Raw genomic sequence first — 21,375 nt, 5'->3', positions numbered from 1 at the left:
TATTAGCCAGAGCATCAGCTATGGAAATATCGGTTTGACATTTCCAGCGATAAAACGCCGCATGACCCTCTGCTTATCGCTGGGAAAGTGGCCAAGTTTAGCGCTCGGCTTCGCTTTTACGTCGGCACCAATTTATTCACATAAGCGTACGAAATTAATAAGCATGTTACCCATCCGCTACGAGATTATAGTTCGGAATGAAGTAAATAATTCCACTTAAAATCAGTCACAGGGGTATTACAGCCGCTGCCGCTACAAGGATCAAGAACTGTGTCACATTTTGGATGTTAACGAAATAAACTTCAAGCAGGTTTGAAAACACGTCATTTCACACTGGATGAGAGTTATGAAATTTGCGATTTCTTTACGTTTTTCTTTATTTATTGCTTATTTAGCGTTACCATATCAGAGCCTTAAGGCCTTTCCTTACATCTAACCAGAAGCAAAACATAGAAAAAAATCACATAACAATCACAATAATGATAATAATATGCATTATTAATAAAAATAATAATTGGCAATAGTAATAATAATGTTCACACTAATAATGACGATAGATAACGGTGGAATTAGTTAATTGTTACATAACAAAATCAATAATATTAAAAATACCATTCAGTCACAATTGCAAAGATTTATTAAAAATTTATAATCACTTCGCAAAATGGTATTTTTTAATAAATCCATACGACTAAGACCGATAAGTAGTTTAACTATCTGCCAAAGTGCTGTTATTTTCGAATAATGTTTCAAAATTATCAATCATAACGATTTGTATAATTAAAAAAAGTAATAATTTGTAATAATAATATTTATAATAAAATAATGGAGCCAACAAGAATAGTATTGATTAATTTAGTACTTTTGAAGCCTTCTTGGTATTAAAAGAAGTGCAAGAAATAATAAAACAGGAGAGAATTGAAATGGAAGTTGTAATAGCTGTTAGGAAAAAAGAGAATTTCAGTGGAGAACTCTATAGGTTAAGAGAGGGGGAAGTGGTGGGTAAGGGAGGAATCATGAGAGTGAGCTGCCAGAAGAGACAGCTATTGTGGTAGAAGGTGGGCCATTATCTGTGTTTTTGAGTTTGAAACGGATTTAATTTCTCTAATATTTTAAAGAAGATTGTTCCAAAGTTGGATTCCTCATACATAGAATCATTTAGAGAACATAGCCGTGTTCTGTAGTGGTACAGAGAGGTTTTTTATTTGTTGAGAAAGGGTATTTCTGCGCTGTTGTTCAGAGAGAAGTGTAAGGCTAGAAAGATGCAGCAAGGGGTGCAATGTTTGAGAGGACTGTACAGCAAACACAGGGTATTGCAATCTCTACGCTTTTTGGCATACAGCAAGATAACTGTTCATAGCCAGGAGTGGTACGGTCGAAACAGCTTACGTCGCAAGTGTATCATACACAAACATTCATCGACAGTTCCAGCCTAATTGAGCTCTCATGTAACGATCCTTGGAGAATAGGATCACCATAATCAAGGATGAGGAGTATTGGTGGCTCTACTAGTTTCTTTTTAAGTTGTAGAAGAAGTACTTTCTTTATATTTCTGTAATGAATGAAGTGAGTCTCACACCTTCTTACAGACTGCAGTTGTGTATTTAGTCCAACTGGTCCCAATTGGTCCCAAATTATCTCCAAATTGCTTGCAGAAGAAGAAAAGGTGATTTACGTCCTATTTAGTATTAAAGATGGAAGTGATTCTCTGAACTGAGTAGTAGCGTCTTGTGTGAGTGACAAAGACTGCTTGCGTTTTAGATGGGTTAGATTTCAAACCTTTGTTCTGAGTGCATTCAGATGAAGCAAGTAAGTCAGTGATTACCATCTGGGTGGCTGTGTGCATATTTTTGGGCTTACACTAACGCATAAGCGAAGGTCATCAGTATATAAGTTATTCTTCCAATGGGAGATAGCAGTCGACGCGGCACTAACACATAATGGGAAAAGAAATGGGTGCAATACCGATCCTTGTCAGATCCCTACATCGTTCTGTTATGACTTCTTTTTTTCCAATCATTAGAATGTTGGCGGTATGTAAGGTATTAGTAGAACCACTGTACAGCACTATAAGAAAAGGTTTTACTTTTGAGTTTAGCAAGATGGATATTAGCGTCTACAGTGTCGAAAGCTTTGCTAAAACCCAAAAGCACATACTCGTAACAGTTACCCCTTATTAGTCCGTAGCTTATTTCAGTTCGTCACTTACTTTTACAACAGCAGCTGTCTTGCTGCGATTTTTCCGGAAACCAGGTTTGTGTTCATCCAGAAAATTGTGTGATGTTAAGTAACTGGTAAGCGAAACGTGAAATATGTATTCTGAAGCCTTAGACAATGCTGTTAGAAAGCAAACGGGTCTATAGTCGGAGGTCATTTGGTAGAGGTTTTATAAGTCCTTTTTTCCAGGCCAGTGGGAGGATGCTGGAGATAAGAGAATGGTTAAAAATATATTTTACCAGCTATAATGGCCTCGACGAAGAAACTAACCATCTGTATTGTAATATTTTCGTGTCCTGTAGCTGAAGATCGAATGCTCACAACTAACTTCCAGATAGACTCTTTTAAAGCTTACCGGTTAAAGAGAAAAATTTTCCTTTGTACCGACAGCAGAAACTTCAAGGGATTCGATGTTTGCGTCCTTGTGGGTTGGTCAAGTAGAAACATAGGCGTGGCGAAATACTCATTCAGAACCTCATTAGGAAAGGAGAGTTTAGCTGCAGGTTGAGGTTTGCCCGTTCCTAGCTCTTTTAGACGCCGGCATATACAGACTGAGTCACTAACTATTGCGACCTGGAATAACTCCGAAAGTATGATAGTAGCGGAAACGTTTGTGGGACAAATGTTGCATCGGACAACGGCGGCTGTAAAATGATGTTGGTTTTTTGTTGCTAGGTGGGATTGCGTCAGAGATATGAAGGTCAACTATGTTTTTTTTGATAGCATTGTATACTTTGTTACTTCTTTTCTCATAGCGGCTATCAAGACGAATCCAATGATGTGAAACAGTAAGGTCTTTGAAGGTCAACGAAGGTCACAAATGTGGCATGTACGTCCATTTACAGAAGGTGTTCCAAGTGATGACCATTGGTATCAGTGCAGTGCTGTAATCTTCTTATCATGGATTGTGTGGTATTCCTTATCACATCGGCACTTATCTAAGCACATGCTCTGACAGTTCTCTCTAACATATCGTGCAAATAGTAAATATTCGCCGAATACGCCACGTATCCATCCACCGTGCCATTGACATGTAAACACCATTCGACGGTTTCGCAATACAACGCTAATAGGAACGATACGACTATTATCATCGAATCAAGGAAATGTGAATGATGTATTCCTTCGAAGAACAAGTCGATATGCTTGTCATTTACGGAGAACTCCCACGAAATTCAGTTGGAGCTAGAGGCTTACACGCTGAAAAATATCCTGAACGTACTCATCCTACACGTCCTATATTTAAATATGTGTATGATAAATTGAAAACAACTGGATCTTTCAAGCACCGAAAACATAACCGGCAAAGGAAAGTTACTAGCGAGGAAACAGAAATTGGAACTTCTTCCAGTATGGTTCGAGATTCTTGTGTTAGTTCGTGTCAAATCGCAAGGGAATCTGGCATGAGCAGAGTAGTGTTGTTCGTGTTCTGCATCGCCAGAAATATCATCTTTACCATATCAGTCTCCGCCAAGAGATAACTGGTAAGGATTGTATACGTGGCACTGAATTCTGCCGATCGGCTCAACTTCAGATTCAGAGGGATGACACATTTACTAATTTGATTTTATTTTCTTACGAGGCTACATTCACGAATGATGGAGATGTGAAGTTACAAAACATGCATTACTGGGCAACTGAAAATCCATGCTGGCTGCGGCAAGTTGCACACAAAAAACTGCGGTCGGTGAATGTATGTTGTGAGATTCTGGAGGACAAATTATAGGCCCCTATTTCATCGAAGGAAATTTTAATGGTAGGACGTACACCATATTGCTGCAAGAATTACCTTTAGGAACAAGGAACAGAATGTGTTATCAATACGACTGGTGTACGTCACGTATTACGCTGACAGCTAGAAATGAGTTTCAGAAACAATTCCTAAATCGTTGGATTGGACGTGGAGAAGTGTCATGGCCGGCTCGTTCGCCAGACTTGAAGCCTCTGGATTTTTTCTTGTGGAGATTCGTCAAAGACATTGTTTATAAACACGTTCCAACTACACCTGAAGATATGCGAGGGAGAATTGTCAGAGCATGTGCTTCGATAAATGCCGATGTGATAAGAAATACCACTCAGCCCGTGATAGGAAGATTGCAGCACTGCATTGATACCAATGGTCATCACTTCGAACACCTTCTGTAAGTGGACGTTCATCCCACATTTGTGACCTTCGTTGACCTTCAAAGACCTTACTGTTACACGTCATTAGATTCGTCTCGATAGTCGCTATCAGATAATAAGTACCAAACAATAGCATCCCATTTAAAAAATCGAAGTTGACCTTCATATCTCTGATGCGACCCCAACTAGCAACAAAAAAACAACGTCACATTACGGACCTCGCTGTCCCATGCAACTTTTTCCCACGAACTTTGCAGCTCCTGTCTTACTTTCGGAGTTATTCTTGGTGACCCTGTATAACGGAACTATCGTTGTCCGTTTGGTCTGCTGTCGATTCTGATGAGAACAACACTGTCACTCAACGGTTCACAGTAAAACACACTCTCTGCACTGCCTTCCAATTCATATCAAATCCTACTCCCGTTACACCCTTTTCTGCTGCTTTTGATATCTATAGCTTTCTCACTAGAAACCCTTGTCTTCTTCCCATTTCACGTCACTGATGCCCTCCATATCAAGACTGAGCCTTTGCTTTTCCCTTTTCACATATTAAAGCTTCCCTACCACATTGAAGCTATTATTGACATTCCAATCCCCAACTCACAGAGCGTTAACCATTCGCTGCTTGTTCCATATTTTCTCTTGCCAGCTACCCCTTAGTAGTCCCCTTCCAGATATCTGACTGATGGACCATTCTGAAATCTTTTTTCAACGGAAAGATCATCGTGATACTATTCCAATTACAGGCCACATGTCATGTGGACACACATTATGCGATTTTAATGCAGTTGTTTCCATTGCCTTTCACATCCTCATGCTGTTGACCATTCCTTATTCCGCCGCCTTTGGGGGCAGTTTCCCATCCCATGGGGAAGATGATGCCCTGAACCTCTGTCTACTCCTCCGCCCTCTTTGACAAGTCCGTTGACAGAATAGCTGTGACTTCTTATGCCGGAAGTGTTCGGCCATCACTGTTGATTTTCATACAAAATTTAATCGGTGTCGGTGTTCGAACCCAGGAACGAGGTCGTTTTGATCACTAATGAAAGACACTACACCCATATTTCAATTTTGTTATTGATCGTTGCATCTGGTCTACGCTGACGTCACATGACTTCCGTTCAGTATCATAGTTTATTACCTTACTCTGTTTTTTATTACAGAGGACAGCTATCCCTCTGACCAAACACGCTGACATACCGTTTCGGCATGCCCTAGACGACGGGTACTCATAGCGTTAAAAACTGGCATAAACCATCCAATACATATTCACCTGCCACTGTATTTTTAAAAAAATTGCTACATTTTCACTGATATTTTTCTCTCACTATCCCAAAGACACATATAAATTAGATGTGAAAAAAAGCAAGATAACTAATTTTACTTACCAAGTCTACAAGGAACTAGGTCACATACGTCTCTGCAGGCTCAACAACTGCCAAGTGATGCCATTACCAGCATCGTGTCCAACAAAATACTCTCGCAGCTGCTATGGTGCACTTCAACCACTGTCACTCCTATATGAGACGCCCAACACCACTGTACCTTAGCGAGCGAGGTGACAGAGTGGTTAGCACACTAGACTCGTATTCAGGAGGATGATAATTTAAATGCACATCGGCCGGCCACGGTGGCCGAGCGGTTCTAGGCGCTTCAGTCCGGAACCGCGCGACTGCTACGATCGCAGGTTCGAATCCTACCTGGGGCATGGATGTGTGTGATGTCTTTAGGTTAGTTAGGTTTAAGTAGTTCTAAGTTCTAGGGGACTGATGACCTCAGATGTTTCATAAAAATATACAAGGTATTAGAGATAAAGTTAGTGAACTGCTCATAGATGTTGGCTGTGAAATTATTGGTATATCTGTACACTTTTTAAATAAGGAGATAATTCAGAGGCTTCCTTTACCAGGATACAGGTTGGCTGGCAGCTTTTCTAGGAGCTCTTTGCGGTGTGGGCGAGTAGCCATGTATGTGAAAAACGGTATCCCATTTGAATCAATATGATGTTTCAAAGTACTGCACTGAAAAAGTGTTTGAATGTTGTGCAGGTGTGGTTAAATTTAGTGGAGCTAAACTTCTTACTGTTGTTATTTATAGATCCCCAGACTCCGATTTCACAACACTTTTGATAAAGCTAGAGGAGGTTCTTGGTTCACTTTATAGGAAAAACAAAAAGTTAGTTATATGTGGTGACTTCAATACTAATTGTAAAAGTGATTGTGCAGGGAAAAGGATGCTGGTAGACCTCCTTAATTCATATAATCTAATGCAAGCCGTATTCTTTCCAACGAGAGTGCAAGGGAACAGTAGAACAACCATAGACAATATTTTTGTTCATTCCACATTACTAGAAGGGCATTCTGTTAGTAAAAAGGTGAATGGCCTTTCAGATCATGATGCACGAATTTTAACTCTACAAGATTTTTGTGCTGCAACACATGTTTAATATAGTTATCAACTTTTTAGGAAAGCTGATCCAGTTGCTGTAGAGACCTTTGTAAACCTTATCAAGGAACAAGAGTGGTAGTGATGTTCAGTCCCAATGGGGCACTGATAAGTGGGTTGTTCCCAATGGGTCAGTGCTGGGGCCATTGCTGTTTCTTATTTATATAAATGATATGCCTTCTAGTATTACAGGTGATTCAAAAATATTTCTGTTTTCTGATGATACCATCTTGGTAGTGAAGAATTTTGTGTGTAATATTGAAACATTATCAAATAATGTAGTTCATGAAATATGTTCGTGGCTTGTGGAAAATAATTTGATGGTAAATCACAGTAAGACTCAGTTTTTACAGTTTCCAACTCACAATTCAACAAGAACTGATATTTTGATCAGACGGAATGGGCATATTATAAGCGAGACGGAACAGTTCAAGTTCCTAGGCGTTCGGATAGATAGTAAGCTGTTGTGGAAAGCCCATGTTCAGGATCTTGTTCAGAAACTAAATGCTGCTTTATTTACCATTAGAACAGTATCTGAAATAAGTGACATTTCAACACGAAAAGTAGTCTACTTCGCATATTTTCATACTCTTATGTCATATGGTATTATTTTTTGGGGTAATTCTTCTGATTCAAAAAGGGTATTTTTGGCTCAAAAACGGGCTGTTCGAGCTATGTGAGGTGTAAGTTTGAAAACCTCATGTCGACTCCTATTCAATAGTCTGGGAATTTTGACATTGCCCTCACAGTATATATTTTCTTTAATGCCGTTTGTTGTTAGCAATATTAGCTTATTCACAATAGTTAGCAGCTTTCACTCAGTCAATACTGGGCAGAAATCAAATCTGCATGTGGAATGCACTTCCTTGACTCTTGTACAGAAAGGAGTGCAGTATTCTACTGCATACATTTTCAATAAGCTACCACAAGAACTCAAAAACCTTAGCAGTAGCCCAAACACTTTTAAGTCTAAACTGAAGAGTTTCCTCATGGCTCACTCCTTCTATTCTGTCGAGGAGCTCCTGGAAGAGCTAAAAAATTAAGCAAATTTCAGTGTTACATTGTTGATTTTCTTTATTCAAACTTACGACTTGTCGCCTGAATATGTTTCTCATATTTCATTTTATCTGTTTCTGCAATCGTGTTATAATTTCATGTATTGGCTCGTTCCATGACCATGGAGACTTCTCCTTAATGTGGTCCCAAGGAACAATAAATAAAAAATAAATAAATAAGTACCATAGTGCTCAGAGCCATTTTTAAATGCACATCTAGCCATCCAGATTTGCCATTTCCGAGATTTCCCTCAATCGGTCCAAGAAATTCTGAGATGGTGCCTTTGAAAGGGCATTGCCGATTTCCTTCCCCATCCATGACAAAATCCAAGTTTTTGTTCCGTCTCTAATGAACCCGATGTCGTCGGGACGTTAAACCTAATGTTCCTTTCTGATTACCACTATGCTTTGTGCTTACACACAGTCTAGCTCAGGGCAGTACCGCCTTGCCTCAATCTGTAACCAACAGGCGTCAGATAGTGGGAACGCCGTTCGTGCTCTAGGGGCTAGCGTTGCTGCCTCTGGATCACGGGCTCCCGAGCTCGATTCCCGGCCGGGAAGGGGATTTTCTCTGCCAGTGTTTGTGTTGTCCTCATCATTTCATCATCATCATCATCATCATTTGTAAGAGTGACTTGACTGGATTGTGGAAAAGAAAATGGACTGTGTAATAACTGGAACTTTGTACGGGCATTGATGACCGCGAAGTTGAGCGCCCCACAAACCAAACATCATCAATTTCATCATCAATATCGTCAGCTTCTGGAAAACACATGCACATTGGCTGGCAGTAACTGCCGAAATTGCCAAACACACACCTGACAAATGGAGAATCCCCCACCCTGCGTCACTCCCAGTAAATGTCAACCATGCCACTCCCCAGGACGGGAGGCACATTTGCATCAACCAGATAACAGTGGCTTAAAGCTGCCTGCCATCCGCAGCACCAACACCACTGATTTGGGCCGGCCTTTGTGACCGAGTGGTTCTAGGCACTTCAGTCTCGAACCGCGCGACCGCTACGGTCGCAGGTCCGAATCCTGCCTCGGGAATGGTTGTGTGTGATGTCCTTAGGTTAGTTAGGTTTAAGTAGTTGTAAGTTCTAGGGGACTGGTGGCCTCAGATGTTAAGTGCCATAGTGCTCAGAGCCATTTGAACCATTTTTTTGAACTGAATTTTGTCCAGGTTGTGTTATATCACAAGCAGCCAGCGCGTGAAGCATGCCGGCAGTCTTAAAAACGATGTAAAAAATTTATTGCACGCGGCTGTAGATTATGAGAACATTTACAGCTATGACTTGTTACTAAAATTATTACCTCACATGTGAAGAACTGTCCATCACTGTACAGTTCTTAGTTATTTTCCTATAATTACTACGTTTAGCGAAAAACTGCAACAAGCTCTAAAAAATCAGAGGATGGCTTTAACATGAGCGGAAACCGGTAATAATGAACAAATGTTACTGCGATCTCGGCTGCTGTTTTAGTGAAGTTAGCACCAGATCGCTGCCCTTAGCAGACAATGTCGCCTGCATTTATGTTACTTTTTCAGTGTTTATGCTTGAGGCGCCAGCGGCCTGAGGGCGCAATACAAACGACTCGCTTGTGAAGGCGCCCCGTGGCTACTTCACGACACTGAGGCATTACCTCACAGGACACGCCATTTGCACGGGTGGCCGAGTTATCCCTGCAGAAAACTCCGTATCTACACTCCTGGAAATGGAAAAAAGAACACATTGACACCGGTGTGTCAGACCCACCATACTTGCTCCGGACACTGCGAGAGGGCTGTACAAGCAATGATCACACGCACGGCACAGCGGACACACCAGGAACCGCGGTGTTGGCCGTCGAATGGCGCTAGCTGCGCATCATTTGTGCACCGCCGCCGTCAGTGTCAGCCAGCTTGCCGTGGCATACGGAGCTCCATCGCAGTCTTTAACACTGGTAGCATGCCGCGACAGCGTGGACGTGAACCGTATGTGCAGTTGACGGACTTTGAGCGAGGGCGTATAGTGGGCATGCGGGAGGCCGGGTGGACGTACCGCCGAATTGCTCAACACGTGGGGCGTGAGGTCTCCACAGTACATCGATGTTGTCGCCAGTGGTCGGCGGAAGGTGCACGTGCTCGTCGACCTGGGACCGGACCGCAGCGACGCACGGATGCACGCCAAGACCGTAGGATCCTACGCAGTGCCGTAGGGGACCGCACCGCCACTTCTCAGCAAATTAGGGACACTGTTGCTCCTGGGGTATCGGCGAGGACCATTCGCAACCGTCTCCATGAAGCTGGGCTACGGTCCCGCACTCCGTTAGGCTGTCTTCCGCTCACGCCCCAACATCGTGCAGCCCGCCTCCAGTGGTGTCGCGACAGGCGTGAATGGAGGGACGAATGGAGACGTGTCGTCTTCAGCGATGAGAGTCGCTTCTGCCTTGGTGCCAATGATGGTCGTATGCGTGTTTGGCGCCGTGCAGGTGAGCGCCACAATCAGGACTGCATACGACCGAGGCACACAGGGCCAACACCCGGCATCATGGTGTGGGGAGCGATCTCCTACACTGGCCGTACACCACTGGCGATCGTCGGGGGGGACACTGAATAGTGCACGGTACATCCAAGCCGTCATCGAACCCATCGTTCTACCATTCCTAGACCGGCAAGGGAACTTGCTGTTCCAACAGGACAATGCACGTCCGCATGTATCCCGTGCCACCCAACGTGCTCTAGAAGGTGTAAGTCAACTACCCTGGCCAGCAAGATCTCCGGATCTGTCCCCCATTGAGCATGTTTGGGACTGGATGAAGCGTCGTCTCACGCGGTCTGCACGTCCAGCACGAACGCTGGTCCAACTGAGGCGCCAGGTGGGAATGGCATGGCAAGCCGTTCCACAGGACTACATCCAGCATCTCTACGATCGTCTCCATGGGAGAATAGCAGCCTGCATTGCTGCGAAAGGTGGATATACACTGTACTAGTGCCGACATTGTGCATGCTCTGTTGCCTGTGTCTATGTGCCTGTGGTTCTGTCAGTGTGATCATGTGATGTATCTGACCCCAGGAATGTGTCAATAAAGTTTCCCCTTCCTGGGACAATGAATTCACGGTGTTCTTATTTCAATTTCCAGGAGTGTATATTCGCCGCTGTGGCAAGGGCTGTGGGAGTTCACTGAACTCAGCTCACAAGCGCTCCCCTGTACGATCTTTGCTAAACCAGTGATAGATGCTACGCCGCCCTCTGTCACAAAGGATGGGACAGAGGTGGCGGCTGCCTGGGCCTCGGTCGGCCGGTGTTTACCTCCCGTTGCCCGCGTTCGGCTACTCGCTTCGGCAGAGAGATAGCCGAGGTGAGCGAAAACTGCAAGGTCCATGATTTTACTCCTGATAACTACCAGAAAAATTAATTCAGCATGCATTTTGGAATTAAATGAACTCGTCCATAATCATCATGCACTTCCACAGATGATACCGCTGCTTTGCACACGCATCAGAAATTTCCGAGTAATTAGACTTATCATATCGGCGAATTAAGTGCACTGAGAGAGAAAGAGTGAAACACGAGGCTTACGACAACTTGACGGATTTCAATGTGTATATAGTTACGCTGACATCCGGCCATGTCTTCTGTGTGCTTCATTTTCTTTGTTAGAAAACACCGTCTCCTTACGTCACCAACATTATGTTTTCCTCGAATAAATGAAGTATTAGGGAGGAATCCTAAAGAGAAGTGTACAATACTACCAGACTACTTCAGAAATATATTCTAGTGTTATCAACCGGAAAAAAGATTGTTCTTACAAAAACTTGTGCCAAATACAGTTTCACAATACCTGAAAATACAGGAAATATTATATATCAGCAAAATGGTTCAAAGCTCTGAGCACTATGTGACTTAACTTCTGAGGTCATTAGTCCACTAGAACTTAGAACTACTTAAACCCAACTAATCTAAGGACATCACACACATCCACGCCCGAGGCAGGATTCGAACCTGCGACCGTAACGGCAGCGCAGTGCCAGACTGTAGCGCCTAGAGCCGCACGGACACTCCGGCCGACTGTATATAAGCAGATAACTATATCTCATGTTGTAGACGGCGTCACTGCTCGCACGTGCAAGTTAAGAGACGAATTTTTATGAGGAAATGCACATGTATGACAAAGATAAGGAATATTTTGCAGTGAGGATTATAAATTTTACCGATCAGACGCAAAAATTCTTTAAGAAGACAACTTCAACCACTTAAGCCAACAGTCTGACAGTTTGACATGTGACTATGAAGCACGATTGAGGAAGGTTCGATTGTTCTCAGAACAGACATGGAGTCAGAAGACCATACGACGGATCGGCCATAGCACAAGCCCCTCGTGGGATTTGAAAAGGCCTACGCCTCTGCCGACAGACTAACTGTTTTCGCCACTCTAGAAAAGCTTTGCGTAGACAGGAACGACAGGGAATTAATCTACATCTACATCTATAATCCGCAAGCCACCTGACGGTGTGGGGCGGAGGGTACCTTGGGTAACTCTATCGGTTCTCCCTTCTATTCCAGTCTCGCATTGTTCGTAGAAAGAAAGATTGTCGGTATGCCTCTGTGTGGGCTCTAATGTCTCTGATTTTATCCTCATGGTCTCTTCGCGAGATATACGTAGGAAGGAGCAATATGCTGCTTGACTCCTCGGTGAAGGTATGTTCTCGAAACTTCAACAAAAGCCCGTACCGAGCTAATGAGCGTCTCTCCTGCAGAGTCTTCCACTGGAGTTTACCTATCATCTCCGTAACGCTTTCGCGATTACTAAATGATCCTGTAACGAAGCGCACTGCTCTCCGTTGGATCTTCTCTGTCTCTTCTAACAACCCTATCTGGTACGGATCCAACACTGGTGAACATTATTCAAGCAGTGGGCGAACAAGCGTACTGTAACCTACTTCCACTGTTTTCGGATTGCACTTCCTTAGGATTCTTCCAATGAATCTAAGTCTGGCATCTGCTTTACCGACGATCAACTTTATATGATCATTCCATTTTAAATCACTCCTAATGCCTACTCCCAGATAATTTATGGAATTAACTGCTTTCAGTTTCTGGCCTGCTATATTGTAGCTAAATGATAAGGGAGCTTTCTTTCTATGTATTCGCAGCACATTACACTTGTCTACATTGAGATTCAATTGCCATTCCCTGCACCATGCGTCAATTCGCTGCAGATCCTCCTGCATTTCAGTACAATTTTCCATTGTTACAACCTCTCGATATACCACAGCGTCATCCGCAAAAAGCCTCAGTGACCTTCTGATGTTATCCACAAGGTCATTTATGTATATTGTGAATAAGAACGGTCGTACGATACTACCCTGCGGCACACCTGAATTCACTCTTACTTCGGAAGACTTCTCTCCATTGAGAATGACATGCTGCGGTCTATTATCTAGGAACTCTTCAATCCAATCACACAATTGGTCTGATAGTCCATATCCTCTTACTTTGTTCATTAAACGACTGTGGGGAACTGTATCGAACGCCTTGCGGAAGTCAAGAAACACGGCATCTACCTGGGAACCCGTGTCTATGGCCCTCTGAGTCTCGTGGACGAGTAGCGCGAGCTGGGTTTCACACGATCGTCTTTTTCGAAACCCATTCTAATTCTAGAGAGTAGATTTTTAGTCTCCAGAAAAGTCATTATACTCGAACATAATACGTGTTCCAAAATTCTACAACTGATCAACGTTAGAGATATAGGTCTATAGTTCTCCACATCTGTTCGACGTCCCTTCTTGAAAACGGGGATGACCTGTGCCCCTTTCCAATCCTTTGGAACGCTACGCTCTTTTAGAAACCTACGGTGCACCGCTGCAAGAAGGGGGGCAAGTTCCTTCGCGTACTCTGTGTAAAATCTAACTGGTATCCCATCAGGTCCAGCGGTCTTTCCTCTTTTGAGCGTTTTGCTAAGCAATTTTTATAGCTTTATCACGAAGCTGTATGCGACAGAAATAATCGAAGATCACACGCAGAGTCAGTGTCCAAATAAACATGATGTTGCATTTATTCTTATAAAAAAGTAATGCAAGATGTTTGTGGTTGGGATGCGCTACTTTTGGAATCATTAAATGATCTCGGATGTATTACAACGCGTCCACAAGGCCTAGTGGGTACTGCGATTTCCTGGGCGCCTGCACGCGGTTCGAGTAGTGAGCTGGCTGCTGGAGACCGCCGCGGCACGTGTGTCGTGAGCTGCCCCCCGCCCTCCCACCCCCGCCAAACCAACCCTCCCCCCCTCCTTCTAACACATCCTCCCCTTGCTTGGCTGGGCTGCATAATCCCGCCGTAGCCCCAGCAGCCGCTGGCGGCCTTCCGAGCAGCCTCCATTGTGGCTGCGTGTTTACGATGCGGTCAGCGGCCTGCCCATTGCCAACGCCGTCTCGGCCCGTGTTCTCAGGCCCAGCTCGGATCTGCCAGGGTGCTCCACGCCGACTGCTGGTTTGCCACCCTACCAGCGAAATGGTTGTTTCAGCGGAAGACACTGTGTTCCACTGTCGGATGCGTATCCTACACAGGCCAGAAGTAGTGGAGGGAAACCGATTAAATGTAACTGTCAAAGAACCAGAGCTGACACAGACCGTGAACAGCATGTCAGATTCTATTTCCGTTTAAATCTATAGTGAGTAATTCCGCAAACGCCACGGGAATCCGTAAAACGGGCTTAGAGCACAGTATGTTAACGTCAGTAAAAGTGAAAGAGTGAGCGACGATGGAATCAGCGAATCACAAGCTGAGGCGATCTCAACGAATAGCAGTTGACTGTCACCTACGCATATGTCACTCACATGTCCGTCACCATCGCCCACGACCATCATCAGTTTGAACAGCTCTAGGCGCACGCATTGTACCGGATGGTAACTGAACATTTCGCTAAATATTACTCTGATATTAAGCAATGCCATACTTTTAATGTAGTAGTTCTTTTAACGAGGTACAGTGGTTTGCTTTCCATGGAAAACAGTAGTAACATGGATTATGCGGTATTTATAATTATAGATTGCCTTAGCAACCATTCAGTAATTCCACCAGTTTGAGGTTAAGTAACAGTGGAATCAGGCGTAGTTCTACTTATAGCAAACGCAGTCACCAGTATTAACACTAAGTTTTGGTTCTTTATGGCTTAAGAATTAGATTAGGAAATGAGACACTTAAAGTAGTAAAGGAGTTTTGCTATTTGGGGAACAAAATAACTGATGATGGTCGAAGTAGGGAGGATATAAAATGTAGACTGGCAATGGCAAGGAAAGCGTTTCTGAAGGAGAAAAATTTGTTAACATCGAGTATACATTTAAATGTCAGGAAGTCGTTTCTGAAAGTATTTGTATGGAGTGTAGCCATGTATGGAAGTGAAATGTGGACGATAAATGCTGAAGACTAGACGGATAGATCGCATAACTAATGAAGAATGATTGAATAGAAGTGGGGAGAAGAGGAGCTTGTGGCACAACTTGACTAGAGGAAGGGATCGGTTGGTAGGACATGTTCTGAGGCATCAAGGGGTCACCAGTTTAGTATTGCAGGGCAGCGTGGAGGGTAAAAATCGTAGACGGAGACCAAGAGATGAGTACACTAAGCAGATTCAGCAGGATGTAGGCTGCAGTAAGTACTGGGAGATGAAGAAGCTTGTACAGGAAAGAGTAGCACGGAGAGCTGCATCAAACCAGTCTCAGGACTGAAGACCACAACAACAACAACAACATGGCTTAAGAGTTCTTAAGCTATTTCAAATACTCCCAGGGCCTGCAGGCTGGAGCAGGGAGTCTGTAGTTGCCCTCTATTACTTTAAATTTTTTAAACCAACACTGATAGCTGGTACTGTGTTCTCATCATAGCTCTACTACATCAATGTTTTTTAACCAAGACTGATTGCTAGTATTGTATTCTGACTTTGTTTTCTTAATCATTACTATCGTTGGCTTCTTATTTAAGTACTTTCAACTTGAACCGTAGTTGTGTCCGGCTCTTCGAAAAGGGCGGCAGGCGGAGTGCTTTCGCTTCGCGTCTAGTGTTTGCGGTGGCACTTTCGGTTTGGCGCGCTGTTTTAGATCGCTACCGCCCTCTGGCGGGAGATGGAGCAAGTGTACGGTCGCGTGACGATCTAGGAGTAAATACGGGGTGGTGACCGAGAGAGATGGTGGAGCGAGCGGGGCCCTGTTGTTAGGGGTCATCAACTGCTCGCCACGTGCTTTGGGCGACCTCTTGGATGTCAGGGGCTAAGTCTGCCTTATCTGCATGTACGTCGTCTATGAAGCTTAGAAGCCCTGGTGCAGGAGATCAGCGCGTGGGACCGTATGTCTCCTTATCGGCCGTTGAACCCACTGGCAGCGGTTGGCTCTGACGAGGATAAGTAAGTGCAAAGTGTTCCCGGCCCCCCATGAACCATGGACCTTGCCGTTGGTGGAGAGGCTTGCGTGCCTCAGCGATACAGATGGCCGTACCGTAGGTCCAACCACAACGGAGGGGTATCTGTTGAGAGGCCAGACAAACATGTGGTTCCTGAAGAGGGGCAGCAGCCTTTTCAGTAGTTGCAGGGGCAACAGTCTGAATGATCTCGCCTTGTTACATTAACCAAATCGGCCATGCTGTGCTGGTACTGCGAACGGATGAAAGCAACGGGAAACTACAGCCGTAATTTTTCCCCAGGACATGCAGCTTTACTGTATGATTAAATGATGATGGCGTCCTCTTGGGTAAAATATTCCGGAGGGAAAATAGTCCCCCATTCGGATCTCCGGGCGGAGACTACTCAGGAGGACGTCGTTATCAGGAGAAAGAAAACTGGCGTAGCACGGATCGGAGAGTGGAATGTCAGATCCCTTAATCGGGCAGGTAGGTTAGAAAATTTAAAAAGGGAAATGGATAGGTTAAAGTTAGATATAGTGGGAATTAGTGAAGTTCGGTGGCAGGAGGAACAAGACTTTTGGTCAGGTGATTACAGGGTTATGAACACAAAATCAATTGGGGGTAAAGCAGGAGTAGGTTTAATAATGAATAAAAAAATAGGAGTGCGGGTTAGCTACTACAAACGGCATAGTGAAGGCATTATTGTGGCCAAGATAGACACAAAGCCCGTGCCTACTACAGTAGTACAGGTTTATATGCCAACTAGCTCTGCAGATGATGAAGAAATAGATGAAATGTATGACGAGATAAAAGAAATTATTCAGGTAATGAAGGGCGACGAAAATTTAATAGTCATGGGTGACTGGAATTCGTCAGTAGGAAAAGGGAGAGAAGGAAACATAGTAGGTGAATATGGATTGGGGGGAAGGAATGAAAGAGGAAGCCGCCTTGTAGAATTTTCCATAGAGCATAACTTAATCATAGCTAACACTTGGTTCAAGAATCATAAAAGAAGGTTGTACACCTGGAAGAATCCTGGAGATACTAAAAGGTATCAGATAGATTATATAATGGTAAGACAGAGATTTAGGAACCAGGTTTTAAATTGTAAGACATTTCCTGGGGCAGATGTGGATTCTGACCACAATCTATTGGTTATGAACTGCAGATTGAAACTGAAGAAACTGCAAAAAGGTGGGAATTTAAGGAGATGGGCCTTGGATAAACTGAAAGAACCAGAGGTTGTACAGAGTTTCAGGGAAAGTATAAGGGAACAATTGACAGGAATGGGGGAAAGAAATACAGTAGAAGAAGAATGGGTGGCTCTGAGGGATAAAGTAGTGAAGGCAGCAGACGATCAAGTAGGTAAAAAGACGAGGGCTAATAGAAATCCTTGGGTAACAGAAGAAATATTGAATTTAATTGATGAAAGGAGAAAATATAAAAATGCAGTAAATGAAGCAAGCAAAAAGGAATACAAACATCTCAAAAGTGATATCGACAGGAAGTGCAAAGTGGCTAAGCAGGGATGGCTAGAGGACAAATGTATGGATGTGGAGGCTTGTGTGACTAGGGGTAAGATAGATACTGCCTACAGGAAAATTAAAGAGACCTCTGGAGAGAAGGGAACCACTTGTATGAATATCAAGAGCTCAGATGGCAACCTGGCAACCCAGTTCTAAGCAAAGAAGGGAAGGCAGAAAGGTGGAGGGAGTATATAGAGGCTTTATACAAGGGCGATGTACTTGAGGACTATATTATGGAAATGGAAGAGGATGTAGATGAAGACGAAATGGGAGATAAGATACTGCGTGAAGAGTTTGACAGAGCACTGGAAGACCTGAGTCGAAACAAGGCCCCGGGAGTAGACAACATTTCATTAGAGCTACTGATGGCCCCGGGAGAGCCAGTCATGACAAAACTCTACCATCTGGTGAGCAAGATGTATGAGACAGGCGAAATACCCTCAGACTTCAAGAAGAATATAATAATTCCAATCCCAAAGAAAGCAGGTGTTGACAGATGTGAAAATTACCGAACTATCAGTTTAATAAGTCACAGCTCCAAAATACTATTGCGAATTCTTTACAGACGAATGGAAAAACCGGTAGAAGCCGATCTCGGGGTAGATCAGTTTGGATTCCGTAGAACTGTTGGAACACGTGAGGCGATACTGACCTTACGACCTATCTTAGAAGAAAGATTAAGAAAAGGCAAACCTACGTTTCTAGCATTTGTAGACTTAGAGAAAGCTTTTGACAATGTTAACTGGAATACTTTCGTTCAAATTCTGAAGATGGCAGGGATAAAATACTGGGAGCGAAAGGCTATTTACAATTTGTACAGAAACCAGATGGCAGTTATAAGAGTCGGTGGGCATGAAAGGGAAGCAGTGGTTGGGAAAGGAGTGAGACAGGGTTGTAGCCTCTCCCCGATGTTATTCAATCTGTATATTGAGCAAGCAGTAAAGGAAACAAAAGAAAATTGGGAGTAGGTATTAAAATTTATGGAGAAGAAGTAAAAACTTTGTGGTTCGCCGATGACATTGTAATTCTGTCAGAGACAGAAAAGGACTTGGAAGAGCAGTTGAACGGAATGGACAGTGTCTAGAAAGGAGGATATAAGATGAACATCAACAAAAGCAAAACGAGGATAATGGAATGTAGTCGAATTAAATCGGGAGATCCCGAGGGAATTAGATTAGGATATGAGACACTTAAAGTAGTAAAGGAGTTTTGCTATTTAGGAAGTAAAATAACCGATGATGGTCGAAGTAGAGAGGATATAAAATGTAGACTGGCAATGGCAAGGAAAGTGTTTCTCAAGAAGAGAAATTTGTTAACATCGAGTATAGATAGATTTAAGTGTCAGGAAGTCGTTTCTGAAAGTATTTGTATGGAGTGTAGCCATGTATGGAAGTGAAACATGGACGATAACTAGTTTGGACCGGTAGAGAATAGAAGCTTTCGAAATGTGGTGCTACAGAAGTATGCTGAAGATAAGGTGGGTCGATCACGTAACTAATGAGGAGGTATTGAATAGGATTGGGGAGAAGAGAAGTTTGTGGCACAACTTGACTAGAAGAAGGGATCGGTTGGTAGGACATGTTTTGAGGCATCAAGGGATCACAAATTTAGCATTGGAGGGCAGCGTGGAGGGTAAAAATGGTAGTGGGAGACCAAGAGATGAATACACTAAGCAGATTCAGAGGTATGTAGTCTGCAGTAGGTACTGGGAGATGAAGAAGCTTGCACAGGATAGAGTAGCATGGAGAGCTGCTTCAAACCAGTCTCAGGACTGAAAACCACAACAACAAGAACAAGTGTTCCCGGAGCTGTGGTGGAGTGTGAGAAGTTGAGTACTGTTTTCATGTAACATAGTTAGTTATACATAAATGGGGTTTTCAAGTTCTAGTGAAGTGTATAAGTTTCTTCACCAGTGGTTTTGTTGGGGTCTTCCCTCCTCGGTTTCGTTTGCCTGTCCGCAGGAATTTGGTATTCGCTTCTTGGTCGGGGCGTTTCATTCACGCCTTGACTGGATGATTTAGGGTCGGTGTGACGTGTCTCTATGGTTTAGAGTCTGTACGGGCACCGCCCTTGCTACATCTTCTGGTTTTGGGTAACTCCAGGAGATGGTGGCTTGTAATGCAAGTTTTGGGGCTGATCTGCTCTGGCCTTGTAGACCACGAACAACTATTCTGACTACTGTGATCTGGGCCCCTTTAGACGTGTCACTCCCTCACCGAAGGAAGGAAATTTATTTTTCCGATCTGCCTTTAATGTGAAGCTTTGTGTGCTGGCTTAATCACATTTATCTTGTAACAACTGACAGGTGTAATATAGGTAATTTAATTGACAAGAGACAACTATTTTAACTTTAATACAAACCAGCTACTGAAAGTTTTTTTTCTTTTTTTAAGGAATTGATATGTATATACGATAAGTTTAAAATCTTATTATTGGGAAGTAGTCAACGTCATACCTTGCAACCTCCTTTTCATTAAGAAAATTTGTCAGCTATTGGAAATCGTTTTTGAAATTGTTTTTTTAAAAAATGCCAGACTTAAAAATTTATTATTGAGAAAGTCTTTAAAATGAAAAGGTATCTTTAGCAATGTGTGTTATTTCATCAGCACCTCCTGGCCCCTACTTCAACGATACCGTTTTGGAATAACGTATGTACTTGAGTTTTTGTTTGTGAACCGCCCTAATTCACGGTTTACAACTGTAAATTAATTAAAAACTGGTAAAATTGTTGTTTTTGTTGTTGTTGTTGTGGTCTTCAGTCCTGAGACTGGTTTGATGCGACTCTCCAGGCTACTCTATCCTGTGCAAGCCTCTTCATCTCTCAGTACCTACTGCAGACTACATCCTTCTGAATCTGACTAGTGTATTCATCTCTTGGTCTCCCTCTACGAATTTTACTCTCCACGCTGCCCTCTTGTACTAAATTGGTGATCCCTTGATGCCTCAGAACATGTCCTACCAACCGATCCCTTCCTCTAGTCAAGTTGTGCAACAAACTCCTCCCCAATTCTATTCAGTACCTCCTCATTAGTTATGTGATCTACCCATCTAATCTTCAGCATTCTTCTGTAGCACCACATTTCGAAAGCTTCTATTCTCTTCTTGTCTAAACTATTTATCGTCCACGTTTCACTTCCATACATGGCTACACTCCATACAAATACTTTCAGAAACGGCTTCCTGACACTTAAATCAGTACTCGATATTAACAAATTTCTCTTCTTCAGAAACGCTTTCCTTGCAATTGCCAGTCTACATTTTATATCCTCTCTACTTCGACCATCATCAGTTATTTTACTCCCCAAATAGCAAAACTCCTTTACTACTTTAAGTGTCCCATTTCCTAATCTAATTCCGTCAGCATCACCCGACTTAATTCGACTACATTCCATTATCCTCGTTTTGCTTTTGTTGATGTTTATCTTATACCCTCCTTTCAAGACACTGTCCATTCCATTCAACTGCTCTTCCAGGTCCTTTGCTGTCTCTGACAAATTTACAATGTCATCGGTGAACGTCAAAGTTTTTATTTCTTCCCCCTGGATTTTAATACCTACTCCAAATTTTTCTTTTGTTTCCTTTTCTGCTTGCTCAATATACAGATTGAATAACATCGGGGACAAGCTAC

Source organism: Schistocerca americana, chromosome 5, assembly GCF_021461395.2.
Source record: "Schistocerca americana isolate TAMUIC-IGC-003095 chromosome 5, iqSchAmer2.1, whole genome shotgun sequence".
Lineage (NCBI taxonomy): Eukaryota > Metazoa > Arthropoda > Insecta > Orthoptera > Acrididae > Schistocerca > Schistocerca americana.
The sequence above is the reverse complement of the archived record's forward strand: the minus strand, read 5'-3'. Positions refer to the sequence as shown.